This window comes from Somniosus microcephalus, chromosome 5, assembly GCF_052327205.1.
Source record: "Somniosus microcephalus isolate GS21.2 chromosome 5, FLI_Smic_1.0, whole genome shotgun sequence".
Classification (NCBI taxonomy): Eukaryota; Metazoa; Chordata; class Chondrichthyes; order Squaliformes; family Somniosidae; genus Somniosus; species Somniosus microcephalus.
In genome coordinates, this window is record NC_140991.1 from 227,418,918 (window position 1) to 227,433,123 (window position 14,206).

Here is a 14,206-nt window from a genome sequence, read left to right on the forward strand (position 1 = left end):
GTTCTCCATACATCCCAGTGATGTCCCGGGGTTCTCCATATCTCCCAGTGATGTCCTGGGTATCTCCATATATTCCAGTGATGTCCCGGGGTTCTCCATATCTCCCAGTGATGTCCCGGGGTTCTCCACATCTCCCAGTGATGCCCCGGCCTTCTCCATATCACCGAGCGATATCCCAGGGTTCTCCATAACTCCCAGTGATGTCCCGGGATTCTTCATATCTCCCAGTGATTTCCTGGGCTTCTCCATATCTCCCAGTGATATCCCAGGATTCTCCATATCTCCGAGTGATATCCCGGGGTTCTCCTTATATCCCAGTGAAATCCCGGGGTTCTCCATATCTCCCAGTGTTATCCCAGGTTTCTCCATATCTCCGAGTGATGTCGTGAGATTCTCCATATCTCCCCGTCATGTCCCAGGGTTCTCCAAATCTCCCAGTGATGTCCCGGGTATCTCCATATCTCCCAGTGATGTCCCGGGATTCTCCATGTCTCCCAGTGATATCCCGGGGTTCTCCACAGCTCCCAGTGATGTCCTGGGCTTCTCCATATCTCCGAGCAATAACCCGGGGTTCTCCATATCATCCAATGATGTCCTGGGATTCTCCATATATCCCAGTGATGACTCGGGGTTCTCCATATCTCTGAGTGATGTCCCGGGATTGTCCAAATTTCCGAGAGATATCCCGGGATTCTCCATATCTCCCAGTGAAGTCCTGGGGTTCTCCATATTTCCCAGTGATGTCGCGGGGTTCTCCATATCTCCCAGTGATGTTCCGGGTATCTCCATATCTTCCAGTGATGTCCCAGGGTTCTCCATATCTCCCAGTGATGACCCGGGGTTCTCCACATCTCCCAGTGATGTCCCGCGCTTCTACTTATCGCCGAGCGATATCCCGAGGTTCTCCATATCTCACAGTGATATCCCGGGATACTCCATATCTCCCAGTGATGTCCCGGGGTTCTCTATATCTCCAAGTGATGTCCCGGGATTCTCCATATCTGCCAGTGATATCCCGGTGTTCTCCATTACTCCCAGTGATGTCCCGGGATTCTCCATATCTCCCAGTGATATCCCGGGGTTCTCCATATCTCCCAGTGATGTCCCGGGGTTCTCGATATCTCCCAGTGATGTCCCGGGGTTCTCCATATCTCCCAGTGATGTCCCGGGGTTCTCCATATCTCCCTGTGATGTCCCGGGATTCTACATATCTCCAAGTGATGTCCCGAAGTTCTCCATATCTCCCAGTGATGTCCCGGGTTTCTCCCTAACTCCCAGCGATGTCCCGAGGTTGTCCATATCTCCCAGTGATGTCCCAGAGTTTTACATATCTCCCAGTGATGTCCCGGGGTTCTCCATATCTCCCAGTGATGTCCCGGGGTTCTCCATGTCTCCCAGTGATGTCCCGCGGTTCTCCATATCTCTGATTGATGTCCCGGAGTTCTCCATATCTCCCAGTGATGTCCCGGGGTTCTCCGTATCTCCCAGTGATATCCCGGGATTCTCCATAACTCCCAGTGATGTCCCGGGGTTCTCCATATCTCCCAGTGATGTCCCGGGTTTCTCCATATCTCCCAGTGATGTCCCGGAGTGCTCCATATCTCCCAGTGATATCCCGGGGTTCTCCATATCTCCGAGTGATGTCCCGGGGTTCTCCATATCTCCCAGTGATGTCCCGGGGTTCTCCATATCTCCCAGTGATGGCCCAGGATTCTCCATATCTCCCATTGATGTCCCGGAGTTCTCCATATCTCCGAGTGATGTCCCAGGGTTCTCCATATCTCCCAGTGATGTCCCGGGATTCTCCATATCTCCCAGTGATGTCCCGGGGTTCTCCATATCTCCCAGTGATGTCCCAGAATTCTACATATCTCCGAGTGATATCCGAGGATTCTCCATATCTCCCAGTGATGTCCCGGGGTTCTCCATACATCCCAGTGATGTCCCGGGGTTCTCCATATCTCCCAGTGATGTCCTGGGTATCTCCATATATTCCAGTGATGTCCCAGGGTTCTCCATATCTCCCAGTGATGTCCCGGGGTTCTCCACATCTCCTAGTGATGCCCCGGCCTTCTCCATATCACCGAGCGATATCCCAGGGTTCTCCATATCTCCCAGTGATGTCCCGGGATTCTTCATATCTCCCAGTGATTTCCTGGGCTTCTCCATATCTCCCAGTGATATCCCAGGATTCTCCATATCTCCGAGTGATATCCCGGGGTTCTCCTTATATCCCAGTGAAATCCCGGGGTTCTCCATATCTCCCAGTGTTATCCCAGGTTTCTCCATATCTCCGAGTGATGTCGTGAGATTCTCCATATCTCCCCGTCATGTCCCAGGGTTCTCCAAATCTCCCAGTGATGTCCCGGGTATCTCCATATCTCCCAGTGATGTCCCGGGATTCTCCATGTCTCCCAGTGATATCCCGGGGTTCTCCACAGCTCCCAGTGATGTCCTGGGCTTCTCCATATCTCCGAGCAATAACCCGGGGTTCTCCATATCTCCCAACGATGTCCTGGGATTCTCCATATATCCCAGTGATGACCCGGGGTTCTCCATATCTCTGAGTGATGTCCCGGGATTGTCCAAATTTCCGAGAGATATCCCGGGATTCTCCATATCTCCCAGTGAAGTCCTGGGGTTCTCCATATTTCCCAGTGATGTCGCGGGGTTCTCCATATCTCCCAGTGATGTTCCGGGTATCTCCATATCTTCCAGTGATGTCCCGGGGTTCTCCATATCTCCCAGTGATGACCCGGGGTTCTCCACATCTCCCAGTGATGTCCCGCGCTTCTACTTATCGCCGAGCGATATCCCGAGGTTCTCCATATCTCACAGTGATATCCCGGGATACTCCATATCTCCCAGTGATGTCCCGGGGTTCTCCATATCTCCAAGTGATGTCCCGGGATTCTCCATATCTGCCAGTGATATCCCGGTGTTCTCCATATCTCCCAGTGATGTCCCGGGATTCTCCATATCTCCCAGTGATATCCCGGGGTTCTCCATATCTCCCAGTGATGTCCCGGGGTTCTCGATATCTCCCAGTGATGTCCCGGGGTTCTCCATATCTCCCAGTGATGTCCCGGGGTTCTCCATATCTCCCTGTGATGTCCCGGGATTCTACATATCTCCAAGTGATGTCCCGAAGTTCTCCATATCTCCCAGTGATGTCCCGGGTTTCTCCCTAACTCCCAGCGATGTCCCGAGGTTGTCCATATCTCCCAGTGATGTCCCAGAGTTTTACATATCTCCCAGTGATGTCCCGGGGTTCTCCATATCTCCCAGTGATGTCCCGGGGTTCTCCATGTCTCCCAGTGATGTCCCGCGGTTCTCCATATCTCTGATTGATGTCCCGGAGTTCTCCATATCTCCCAGTGATGTCCCGGGGTTCTCCGTATCTCCCAGTGATATCCCGGGATTCTCCATAACTCCCAGTGATGTCCCGGGGTTCTCCATATCTCCCAGTGATGTCCCGGGGTTCTCCATATCTCCCAGTGATGTCCCGGGGTTCTCCATATCTCCGAGTGATGTCCCGGGGTTCTCCATATCTCCCAGTGATGTCCCGGGGTTCTCCATATCTCCCAGTGATGTCCTGGGGTTCTCCATATCTACCAGTGATGTCCTGGGGTTCTCCATATCTCCCAGTGCTGTCCCGGGGTTCTCCATATCTACCTGTGATGTCCCGGTGTTCTCCATATCTCCCAGTGATGTCCCGGGTTTCTCCATATCTCCCAGTGATGTTCCGGGGCTCTCCATATCTCATAGTGATATCCCGGTGTTGTCCACATCTCCCATTGATGTCCCAGGCTTCTCCATATCTCCGAGCGATATTCCGGGGTTCTGCATATCTCCCAGTGATGTTCCGGGATTCTCCATATCTCCCAGTGATGTCCCGGGGTTCTCCATATCTTCGAGTGCTGTCCTGGGGTTCTCTATATCTCCGAGTGATATCCCGGTGTTCTCCATATCTCCGAGTGATATCCCGGTGCTCTCCATATCTCCGAGTGATGTCCTGGGATTCTCCATTTCTCCCAGTGATGTCCCGGGCTTCTCCATATCTCAGAGTAATGTCCTGGGGTTCTCTATATCTCTGAGTGATGTCCCGGGATTCTCCGTATCTCCCAGTGATGCCCCGGGTTTCTCCATATCTCCCAGTGATGTCGCAGGATTCTCCATATCTTCCAGTGATGTCCCGGGGTTCTCCATATCTCCCAGTGATGTCCCGGGGTCCTCCACATCTCCCAGTGATACCCCGGCCTTCTCCATATCACCGAGTGATATCCCAGGGTTCTCCATATTTCCCAGTGATGTCCCGGGGTTCTCCATATCACCCAGTGATGTCCCGGGTATCTCCATATCTTCCAGTGATGTCCCAGGGTTCTTCATATCTCCCAGTGATGTCCCGGGGTTCTCCACATCTCCCAGTGATATCCCAGGGATCCCCATATCTCCGAGTGATGTTGTGGGATTCTCCATATCTCCCAGTGATTTCCCGGGGTTCTCCATATCTCTGAGTGATGTCCCGGGGTTCTCCATATCTCCCAGTGATGTCCCGGGGTTCTCCATATCTCCCAGTGATGGCCCGGGATTCTCCATATCTCCCAGTGATGTCCTGGGGTTCTCCATATCTCTGAGTGATGTTTCGGGGTTCTCCATATCTCCCAGTGATGTCCCGGGATTCTCCAAATCTCCCAGTGATGTCCCGGGGATCTCCATGTCTCCCAGTGATGTCCTGGGGTTCTCCATATTTCCCAGTGATGTCCCGAGGATCTCCATATCTCCCAGTGATGTCCCGGGGTTCTCCATATTTCCCAGTGATGTCCCAGGTTCTCCATATCTCCGAGCGATGTCCCGGGGTTCTCCATATCTCCCAGTGATGTCCCAGGGATCTCCATATCTCAAAGTGATGTCCCGGGATTCTCCATATCTCCCAGTGATGTCCCAGGGTGCTCCATATCTCCCAGTGATGTCCCGGGGTTCTCCATACCTCCCAGTGATATCCCGGGGTTCTCCATATCACCCAGTGATGTCCCGGGGTTTTCCATATCTCCCAGTGATGTCCCAGGTTTCTCCGTATCTCCCAGTGATATCCCGGGTTTCTCCATATCTCCCAGTGAAGTCCCGGGGTTCTCCATATCTCCCAGTGATGTCCCGGGGTTCTCCATATCTCCAAGTGATGTACCGGGGTTCTCGATATCTCTGAGTGATGTCCCGGGGTTCTCCATATCTCCCAGTGATGTCCCGGGGTTCTCCATATCTCCCAGTGATGTCCTGAGGTTCTCCATATCTACCAGTGATGTCCCGGGGTTCTCCATATCTCCCAGTGCTGTCCCAGTGTTCTCCATATCTACCCGTGATATCCCGGTGTTCTCCATATCTCCCAGTGATGTCCCGGGTTTCTCCATATCTCCCAGTGATGTTCCGAGTCTCTCCATATCTCATAGTGATATCCCGGGGTTGTCCACATCTCCCAGTGATGTTCCGGGTTTCTCCATATCTCCGAGCGATATTCCGGGGTTCTCCATATCTCCCAGTGATGTCCCGTGATTCTCCATATCTCCCAGTGATGTCCCAGTGTTCTCCATATCTCCCAGTGATGTCCCGTATTCTCCATATCTCCGAGTGATATCCCGGGATTCTCCATATCTCCCAGTGATGTCCTGGGTTTCTCCATACTTCCCAGTGATGTCCCGGGATTCTCCATATCTCCCAGTGATGTCCCGGTTATCTCCATATCTTCCAGTGAGGTCCCAGGGTTCTCCATATTCCCAGTGCTGTCCCGGGGTTCTCCACATCCCCCAGTGATGTCCCGGCCTTCTCCATATCTCCGAGCGATATCCCAGGGTTCTCCATATGTCCCAGTGATGTCCCGGGATTCTCCATATCTCCCAATGATTTCCTGGGGTTCTCCATATCTCCCAGCAAAATCCCGGGGTTCTCCATATCTCCCAGTAATATCCCGGGGTTCTCCACATCTCCCAGTGATGTCCCGGGATTCTCCATATCTCCGAGCGATATCCCGGGGTTCTCCTTATCTCCCAGTGATGTCCTGGGATTCTCCATATCTCCCAGTGATGTCCCGGGGTTCTCCATATCTCCGAGTGATGTCCCGGGATTCTCCATATCTTTGAGAGATATCCCGGGATTCTCCATATCTCCCAGTGATGTCCCGGGGTTCACCATATTTCCCAGTGATGTCCTGGTGTTCTCCATATCTCCCAGTGATGTCCCGGGTATCTCCATATCTTCCAGTGATGTCCCAGTGTTCTCCATATCTCCCAGTGATGTCCCGGGGTTCTCCACATCTCCCAGTGATGTCCCGGGCTTCTCCATATCTCCGAGCGATATCCCGAGGTTCTCCATATCTCCCAGTGAGATCCCGGGATTCTCCATATCTCCCAGTGATGTCCCGGGGTTCTCCATATCTCCGAGTGATGTCCCGGGATTCTCCATATCTCCCAGTGATGTCCCAGTGTTCTCCATATCTCCGACTGATGTCCCGGGATTCTCCATATCTCCCAGTGATGTCCAGGGGTTCTCCATATCTTCGAGTGATGTCCTGGGGTTCTCTATATCTCCGAGTGATATCCCGGTGTTCTCCATATCTCCGAGTGATGTCCCAGTGTTCTCCATATCTCCGAGTGATGTCCCGGGATTCTCCATATCTCCCAGTGATGTCCCGGGGTTCTCCATATCTCCGAGTAACATCCTGGGATTCTCTATATCTCTGAGTGATGTCCCGGGATTCTCCGTATCTCCCAGTGATGCCCCGGGTTTCTCCATATCTCCCAGTGATGTCCCAGGATTCTCCATATCTTCCAGTGATGTCCCGGGGTTCTCCATATCTCCCAGTGATGTCCCGGGGTTCTCCAAATCTCCCAGTGATGTCCCGGGATTCTCCATATCTCCCAGTGATATCCCGGGGTTCTCCACAGCTCCCAGTGATGTCCTGGGCTTCTCCATATCTCCGAGCAATAACCCGGGGTTCTCCATATCTCCCAATGATGTCCTGGGATTCTCCATATATCCCAGTGATGTCCCGGGGTTCTCCATATCTCTGAGTGATGTCCCGGGATTGTCCAAATTTCCGAGAGATATCCCGGGATTCTCCATATCTCCCAGTGAAGTCCTGGGGTTCTCCATATTTCCCAGTGATGTCCCGGGGTTCTCCATATCTCCCAGTGATGTTCCGGGTATCTCCATATCTTCCAGTGATGTCCCGGGGTTCTCCATATCTCCCAGTGATGTCCCGGGGTTCTCCACATCTCCCAGTGATGTCCCACGCTTCTACTTATCGCCGAGCGATATCCCGAGGTTCTCCATATCTCACAGTGATATCCCGGGATACTCCATATCTCCCAGTGATGTCCCGGGGTTCTCCATATCTCCAAGTGATGTCCCGGGATTCTCCATATCTGCCAGTGATATCCCGGTGCTCTCCATATCTCCCAGTGATGTCCCGGGATTCTCCATATCTCCCAGTGATATCCCGGGGTTCTCCATATCTCCCAGTGATGTCCCGGGGTTCTCGATATCTCCCAGTGATGTCCCGGGGTTCTCCATATCTCCCTGTGATGTCCCGGGATTCTACATATCTCCAAGTGATGTCCCGAAGTTCTCCATATCTCCCAGTGATGTCCCGGGTTTCTCCCTAACTCCCAGCGATGTCCCGAGGTTGTCCATATCTCCCAGTGATGTCCCAGAGTTTTACATATCTCCCAGTGATGTCCCGGGGTTCTCCATATCTCCCAGTGATGTCCCGGGGTTCTCCATGTCTCCCAGTGATGTCCCGCGGTTCTCCATATCTCTGATTGATGTCCCGGAGTCCTCCATATCTCCCAGTGATGTCCCGGGGTTCTCCGTATCTCCCAGTGATATCCCGGGATTCTCCATAACTCCCAGTGATGTCCCGGGGTTCTCCATATCTCCCAGTGATGTCCCGGGGTTCTCCATATCTCCCAGTGATGTCCCGGGGTTCTCCATATCTCCGAGTGATGTCCCGGGGTTCTCCATATCTCCCAGTGATGTCCCGGGGTTCTCCATATCTCCCAGTGATGTCCTGGGGTTCTCCATATCTACCAGTGATGCCCTGGGGTTCTCCATATCTCCCAGTGCTGTCCCGGGGTTCTCCATATCTACCTGTGATGTCCCGGTGTTCTCCATATCTCCCAGTGATGTCCCGGGTTTCTCCATATCTCCCAGTGATGTTCCGGGGCTCTACATATCTCATAGTGATATCCCGGTGTTGTCCACATCTCCCATTGATGTCCCAGGCTTCTCCATATCTCCGAGCGATATTCCGGGGTTCTGCATATCTCCCAGTGATGTTCCGGGATTCTCCATATCTCCCAGTGATGTCCCGGGGTTCTCCATATCTTCGAGTGCTGTCCTGGGGTTCTCTATATCTCCGAGTGATATCCCGGTGTTCTCCATATCTCCGAGTGATATCCCGGTGTTCTCCATATCTCCGAGTGATGTCCTGGGATTCTCCATTTCTCCCAGTGATGTCCCGGGCTTCTCCATATCTCAGAGTAATGTCCTGGGGTTCTCTATATCTCTGAGTGATGTCCCGGGATTCTCCGTATCTCCCAGTGATGCCCCGGGTTTCTCCATATCTCCCAGTGATGTCGCAGGATTCTCCATATCTTCCAGTGATGTCCCGGGCTTCTCCATATCTCCCAGTGATGTCCCGGGGTTCTCCACATCTCCCAGTGATACCCTGGCCTTCTCCATATCACCGAGTGATATCCCAGGGTTCTCCATATTTCCCAGTGATGTCCCGGGGTTCTCCATATCACCCAGTGATGTCCCGGGTATCTCCATATCTTCCAGTGATGTCCCAGGGTTCTTCATATCTCCCAGTGATGTCCCGGGGTTCTCCACATCTCCCAGTGATATCCCAGGGATCCCCATATCTCCGAGTGATGTTGTGGGATTCTCCATATCTCCCAGTGATTTCCCGGGGTTCTCCATATCTCTGAGTGATGTCCCGGGGTTCTCCATATCTCCCAGAGATGTCCCGGGGTTCTCCATATCTCCCAGTGATGGCCCGGGATTCTCCATATCTCCCAGTGATGTCCTGGGGTTCTCCATATCTCTGAGTGATGTTTCGGGGTTCTCCATATCTCCCAGTGATGTCCCGGGATTCTCCATATCTCCCAGTGATGTCCCGGGGATCTCCATGTCTCCCAGTGATGTCCTGGGGTTCTCCATATTTCCCAGTGATGTCCCGAGGATCTCCATATCTCCCAGTGATGTCCCGGGGTTCTCCATATTTCCCAGTGATGTCCCAGGTTCTCCATATCTCCGAGCGATGTCCCGGGGTTCTCCATATCTCCCAGTGATGTCCCGGGGATCTCCATATCTCAAAGTGATGTCCCGGGGTTCTCCATATCTCCCAATGATGTCCCGGGATTCTCCATATCTCCCAGTGATGTCCCAGGGTGCTCCATATCTCCCAGTGATGTCCCGGGGTTCTCCATACCTCCCAGTGATATCCCGGTGTTCTCCATATCACCCAGTGATGTCCCGGGGTTTTCCATATCTCCCAGTGATGTCCCAGGTTTCTCCGTATCTCCCAGTGATATCCCGGGATTCTCCATATCTCCCAGTGAAGTCCCGGGGTTCTCCATATCTCCCAGTGATGTCCCGGGGTTCTCCATATCTCCAAGTGATGTACCGGGGTTCTCGATATCTCTGAGTGATGTCCCGGGGTTCTCCATATCTCCCAGTGATGTCCCGGGGTTCTCCATATCTCCCAGTGATGTCCTGAGGTTCTCCATATCTACCAGTGATGTCCCGGGGTTCTCCATATCTCCCAGTGCTGTCCCAGGGTTCTCCATATCTACCCGTGATATCCCGGTGTTCTCCATATCTCCCAGTGATGTCCCGGGTTTCTCCATATCTCCCAGTGATGTTCCGAGTCTCTCCATATCTCATAGTGATATCCCGGGGTTGTCCACATCTTCAGTGATGTCCCGGGTTTCTCCATATCTCCGAGCGATATTCCGGGGTTCTCCATATCTCCCAGTGATGTCCCGTGATTCTCCATATCTCCCAGTGATGTCCCAGTGTTCTCCATATCTCCCAGTGATGTCCCGTATTCTCCATATCTCCGAGTGATATCCCGGGATTCTCCATATCTCCCAGTGATGTCCTGGGTTTCTCCATACTTCCCAGTGATGTCCCGGGATTCTCCATATCTCCCAGTGATGTCCCGGTTATCTCCATATCTTCCAGTGAGGTCCCAGGGTTCTCCATATTCCCAGTGCTGTCCCGGGGTTCTCCACATCCCCCAGTGATGTCCCGGCCTTCTCCATATCTCCGAGCGATATCCCAGGGTTCTCCATATGTCCCAGTGATGTCCCGGGATTCTCCATATCTCCCAATGATTTCCTGGGGATCTCCATATCTCCCAGCAAAATCCCGGGGTTCTCCATATCTCCCAGTAATATCCCGGGGTTCTCCACATCTCCCAGTGATGTCCCGGGATTCTCCATATCTCCGAGCGATATCCCGGGGTTCTCCATATCTCCCAGTGATGTCCTGGGATTCTCCATATCTCCCAGTGATGTACCGGGGTTCTCCATATCTCCGAGTGATGTCCCGGGATTCTCCATATCTTTGAGAGATATCCCGGGATTCTCCATATCTCCCAGTGATGTCCCGGGGTTCACCATATTTCCCAGTGATGTCCCGGTGTTCTCCATATCTCCCAGTGATGTCCCGGGTATCTCCATATCTTCCAGTGATGTCCCAGTGTTCTCCATATCTCCCAGTGATGTCCCGGGGTTCTCCACATCTCCCAGTGATGTCCCGGGCTTCTCCATATCTCCGAGCGATATCCCGAGGTTCTCCATATCTCCCAGTGATATCCCGGGATTCTCCATATCTCCCAGTGATGTCCCGGGGTTCTCCATATCTCCGAGTGATGTCCCGGGATTCTCCATATCTCCCAGTGATGTCCCAGTGTTCTCCATATCTCCGACTGATGTCCCGGGATTCTCCATATCTCCCAGTGATGTCCAGGGGTTCTCCATATCTTCGAGTGATGTCCTGGGGTTCTCTATATCTCCGAGTGATATCCCGGTGTTCTCCATATCTCCGAGTGATGTCCCAGTGTTCTCCATATCTCCGAGTGATGTCCCGGGATTCTCCATATCTCCCAGTGATGTCCCGGGGTTCTCCATATCTCCGAGTAACATCCTGGGATTCTCTATATCTCTGAGTGATGTCCCGGGATTCTCCGTATCTCCCAGTGATGCCCCGGGTTTCTCCATATCTCCCAGTGATGTCCCAGGATTCTCCATATCTTCCAGTGATGTCCCGGGGTTCTCCATATCTCCCAGTGATGTCCCGGGGTTCTCCAAATCTCCCAGTGATGTCCCGGGTATCTCCATATCTCCCAGTGATGTCCCGGGATTCTCCATATCTCCCAGTGATATCCCGGGGTTCTCCACAGCTCCCAGTGATGTCCTGGGCTTCTCCATATCTCCGAGCAATAACCCGGGGTTCTCCATATCTCCCAATGATGTCCTGGGATTCTCCATATATCCCAGTGATGTCCCGGGGTTCTCCATATCTCTGAGTGATGTCCCGGGATTGTCCAAATTTCTGAGAGATATCCCGGGATTCTCCATATCTCCCAGTGAAGTCCTGGGGTTCTCCATATTTCCCAGTGATGTCCCGGGGTTCTCCATATCTCCCAGTGATTTTCCGGGTATCTCCATATCTTCCAGTGATGTCCCGGGGTTCTCCATATCTCCCAGTGATGTCCCGGGGTTCTCCACATCTCCCAGTGATGTCCCGCGCTTCTACTTATCGCCGAGCGATATCCCGAGGTTCTCCATATCTCACAGTGATATCCCGGGATACTCCATATCTCCCAGTGATGTCCCGGGGTTCTCCATATCTCCAAGTGATGTCCCGGGATTCTCCATATCTGCCAGTGATATCCCGGTGCTCTCCATATCTCCCAGTGATGTCCCGGGATTCTCCATATCTCCCAGTGATATCCCGGGGTTCTCCATATCTCCCAGTGATGTCCCAGGGTTCTCGATATCTCCCAGTGATGTCCCGGGGTTCTCCATATCTCCCAGTGATGTCCCGGGGTTCTCCATATCTCCCTGTGATGTCCCGGGATTCTACATATCTCCAAGTGATGTCCCGAAGTTCTCCATATCTCCCAGTGATGTCCCGGGTTTCTCCCTAACTCCCAGCGATGTCCCGAGGTTGTCCATATCTCCCAGTGATGTCCCAGAGTTTTACATATCTCCCAGTGATGTCCCGGGGTTCTACATATCTCCCAGTGATGTCCCGGGGTTCTCCATGTCTCCCAGTGATGTCCCGCGGTTCTCCATATCTCTGATTGATGTCCCGGAGTTCTCCATATCTCCCAGTGATGTCCCAGGGTTCTCCGTATCTCCCAGTGATATCCCGGGATTCTCCACAACTCCCAGTGATGTCCCGGGGTTCTCCATATCTCCCAGTGATATCCCGGGGTTCTCCATATCTCCCAGTGATGTCCCGGGGTTCTCCATATCTCCGAGTGATGTCCCGGGGTTCTCCATATCTCCAGTGATGTCCCGGGGTTCTCCATATCTCCCAGTGATGTCCTGGGGTTCTCCATATCTACCAGTGATGTCCTGGGGTTCTCCATATCTCCCAGTGCTGTCCCGGGGTTCTCCATATCTACCTGTGATGTCCCGGTGTTCTCCATATCTCCCAGTGATGTCCCGGGTTTCTCCATATCTCCCAGTGATGTTCCGGGGCTCTCCATATCTCATAGTGATATCCCGGTGTTGTCCACATCTCCCATTGATGTCCCAGGCTTCTCCATATCTCCGAGCGATATTCCGGGGTTCTGCATATCTCCCAGTGATGTTCCGGGATTCTCCATATCTCCCAGTGATGTCCCGGGGTTCTCCATATCTTCGAGTGCTGTCCTGGGGTTCTCTATATCTCCGAGTGATATGCCGGTGTTCTCCATATCTCCGAGTGATATCCCGGTGTTCTCCATATCTCCGAGTGATGTCCTGGGATTCTCCATATCTCCCAGTGATGTCCCGGGCTTCTCCATATCTCAGAGTAATGTCCTGGGGTTCTCTATATCTCTGAGTGATGTCCCGGGATTCTCCGTATCTCCCAGTGATGCCCCGGGTTTCTCCATATCTCCCAGTGATGTCGCAGGATTCTCCATATCTTCCAGTGATGTCCCGGGGTTCTCCATATCTCCCAGTGATGTCCCGGGGTTCTCCACATCTCCCAGTGATACCCCGGCCTTCTCCATATCACCGAGTGATATCCCAGGGTTCTCCATATTTCCCAGTGATGTCCCGGGGTTCTCCATATCACCCAGTGATGTCCCGGGTATCTCCATATCTTCCAGTGATGTCCCAGGGTTCTTCATATCTCCCAGTGATGTCCCGGGGTTCTCCACATCTCCCAGTGATATCCCAGGGATCCCCATATCTCCGAGTGATGTTGTGGGATTCTCCATATCTCCCAGTGATTTCCTGGGGTTCTCCATATCTCTGAGTGATGTCCCGGGGTTCTCCATATCTCCCAGTGATGTCCCGGGGTTCTCCATATCTCCCAGTGATGGCCCGGGATTCTCCATATATCCCAGTGATGTCCTGGGGTTCTCCATATCTCTGAGTGATGTCTCGGGGTTCTCCATGTCTCCCAGTGATGTCCCGGGATTCTCCATATCTCCCAGTGATGTCCCGGGGATCTCCATGTCTCCCAGTGATGTCCTGGGGTTCTCCATATTTCCCAGTGATGTCCCGAGGATCTCCATATCTCCCAGTGATGTCCCGGGGTTCTCCATATTTCCCAGTGATGTCCCAGGTTCTCCATATCTCCGAGCGATGTCCCGGGGTTCTCCATATCTCCCAGTGATGTCCCGGGGATCTCCATATCTCAAAGTGATGTCCCGGGGTTCTCCATATCTCCCAATGATGTCCCGGGATTCTCCATATCTCCCAGTGATGTCCCAGGGTGCTCCATATCTCCCAGTGATGTCCCGGGGTTCTCCATACATCCCAGTGATATCCCGGGGTTCTCCATATCACCCAGTGATGTCCCGGGGTTTTCCATATCTCCCAGTGATGTCCCAGGTTTCTCCGTATCTCCCAGTGATATCCCGGGATTCTCCATATCTCCCTGTGAAGTCCCGGGGTTCTCCATATCTCCCAGTGATGTC